The sequence below is a fragment of the Myotis lucifugus genome, unplaced genomic scaffold, assembly GCF_000147115.1.
Source record: "Myotis lucifugus unplaced genomic scaffold, Myoluc2.0 scaffold_200, whole genome shotgun sequence".
Classification (NCBI taxonomy): Eukaryota; Metazoa; Chordata; class Mammalia; order Chiroptera; family Vespertilionidae; genus Myotis; species Myotis lucifugus.
The window spans coordinates 256831-259777 of NW_005871248.1; the positions used below are offsets into that span (position 1 = coordinate 256831).

General features: G+C 39.7%; 1 pseudogene; it reads right to left on the reverse strand.

The window, feature by feature from the left end:
• Positions 1-1569: 1569 nt before the first annotated feature.
• Positions 1570-1977, reverse strand: LOC102425691 (annotated as a pseudogene).
• Positions 1978-2947: the final 970 nt, after the last annotated feature.

Consider the following 2947-nt stretch of genomic DNA (forward strand, 5'->3'; position numbering starts at 1 on the left):
GGAAGGCACCATCACATATGGCGATTGCTAGTGGCTTTCTATGATTTTTTTTTACCAGTGTAAATCTTAATTGTTAAGAGATCTTATGATACAATCCAATATGAAAAGCAAAAATGGGCTGTGCTAATTAAGAAAAGGAGTAGCACCAGAGAGTCCAGCTACTTCCCAGTACTTTTGGCCCTGAAAGGGCTCTATGGACTGCTTAGAGCTTGGAGTAGCATACATTCTAAATCATTATCCTAGACATCAATAAAGGCTATTTGTGCAAGGCTGAAGAATAATATGAGAAAGGGCATCGAGATATCTCAGCATAACTAGAATGTTTGAGTTCTGACTTCGGGCATTTATTTTAAGGATACACTTGATTGTTGTTGTCTATACTTAGCACTCACTCTTTACCCAGTCCTATCCCAGACAGCTACTGAGGGAGTTCCATTAAACTGTGTGATCTTTAAGACCTCTGTCTTCCATTATGTTAAATTTTTATATCTTCATAAACATCCTTAGAAAATTTTCCTTATATCGAATATTAAGATATGGCTTCCAATTATGACCACGATAGAGTATATCTATTATGGGCTATCTCTCCTCCTGATTACAACTAAAATCTCTGGAGAAAATACACAAAAACAATACCTGAAGGCTATTAAAAGTAAATAAAATCAGGTCAATTGTGGACTGGAGTCAAAACTTAAAGAAGCAACATATTTGAAAATGAGTTTTCCATTATTTCCCTTTTTTTCTCATATGGCTTTGCCCCAAGAACAGGCCCCAAGTACACAGCTGCTAAGTTAAAACTCTAAAAGAAACCTCATATTTTGCACAGAAAAACTGAGAAATAGGTACTCTGTGGGGCAGAGAGTATAGGAGGAATCCAGGAGAGAAGTGAGCTGGAGAAGAAGATGGCTCAGTACTGTGTAAGAAACAAGACAAGTCCCCAGTTTACCCTTGAGCTTCATAAACATGGGACAGACCAAATCAGCAAACATTTTGAAACTTGAACTAAGTGTTAAACCACCAACCAGGTCTGAACCAACCTCTTAGAGATGTACATGTTGAACATACCCAAAGCAGCATCAATAAAGTTTAAAAAACTGAACTGAGATTGGAACTGCTGCCCACAGAAAGTAATTTTTTTGGTTCTAACAATCTGTTTATTATTTATTTTTTCCTCCAGTGAACCACCCCCACACAGAGGTGGTTATTTGGAGTGGTATTATAAGCTGGACCCTGGAGTCTGAAATCTCAGGTGCCTTCCTCACTCATTTTGTGGCTTAGGTTGGAGCATAGTCCAGGCAGAATTAGTGTCTCCTTTTGGATACTGCACAATGGGGACTTAGGTGCATCCATAAAGGTGGCCACAATCAGGAGGGTTGATTGGCAGGCTGGAAGACAAATTATTCCAATAAAGGCATTTTTTACCTCAATAGGGAGCTAGGAGTTGGCTGGACATGTTATAGGGGTGGAGGAGTTAATTCAATGAAGGAGTTATTTGCAGGTTGCAGAGAGAAATTAAGGGAATTCACTATGCTGGGCCATCTGCAGGTCAGTAGAGGTTGCTGTATGTCTTTACTGCCTCAAGGGGAAAGAGATAACCGTATCATAGCCAAAGAGGCATACAGCGAATATGCCCATAACTCCTTCGATGGTTGCAGAGCTACTTTCTTTCACAGAAAGGGCAGGAATGGAGGCGAGCAGGTAGAGAATCGCTGCTACAAAGCTTCGGAGAAAATCACACCAGGGCCAGCTGATCCAGGGTATGTTGTTTTGCAGGCCACCTGAGTAGATGATAAAGAAGAAAATACCAAGGACCAACTCAGCCCTCGACAGGTTGTAGTATTCTGCGTCCCGGAAGACGCACAGAACCACTATGCAGAATATAATCTCAGCTATCAGGAGAACTGCCTTTTGGGTGCGCAAGAAGTTGGTAAAGGTGGTCCCGAAGCTGGGGGATGAGGTGCGTTGGGGATCCACCATGGTGTCAGCAACAGTCCTTGAGGGGTGCAGAGGATCTGCTCACTTGCTGGCAAGTTTGAGGATGCTGCACACTCCGATGTCTTGCCTGCTGTCTAGAAAGTGATTATAAAAACTTACAGTCTGTAGCTTACTGGGTTGATTACCTGATAAAACAACAACAACAATAATAATAACATCCCTTAGAAAATTTTAACAGAATTCATGTCTACAAAATTTAATATTCAAAAAGTTTAGGATACAACCCAAAATTACGTAAGCAAAGGACAAGGAGAATGTGACCAATTATCAGGGGAAATGATAATCAACAGATACCAACCCCAAGATGACATAGATATTGAAATTATAAGGCAAAGGCTTTAAAGCAGATACTAAAATAAATTCCATGAGGTAAAGACAAACACACATGAAATAAAATAAGTGGAAAGATGAAAGTTCTTAGCAAAGACGTTACATTTTTAAAAAAGAACAAAACTATTGCCCTAACTGATTTGGCTCAGTGGATAGAGCGTCGGCCTGCGGACTGAAAGGTCCCAGGTTCGATTCTGGTCAAGGGCATGTACTTTGGTTGCGTGCACATCCCCAGTAGGGGGTGTGCAGGAGGCAGCTGGTCAATGTTTCTCTCTCATCGATGTTTCTAACTCTCTATCCCTCTCCCTTCCTCTCTGTAAAAAATCAATAAAATATATTTTTTAAAAAAAGAACAAAACTATTAAAACATACATTCTACTGGATGCGCTTAAAGATGACAGAGAAAGGAGTCAGTGAACTTGGAGAAAGATTAATAGAAATTACCCAAATTTGAAGAACAAGAGAAAAAAGATTGTAAGAAACTGAATAGAACTTTAGGGAGGCATGAGACTACATAAAAAATGTAACACTAATAACAAAAATATTGATGCTGAAAATAATTGGTCATAGGATATTTGGGGAAAAATGGCTGAAAACTTTCCAAATTTTGGTGAAAGACTTG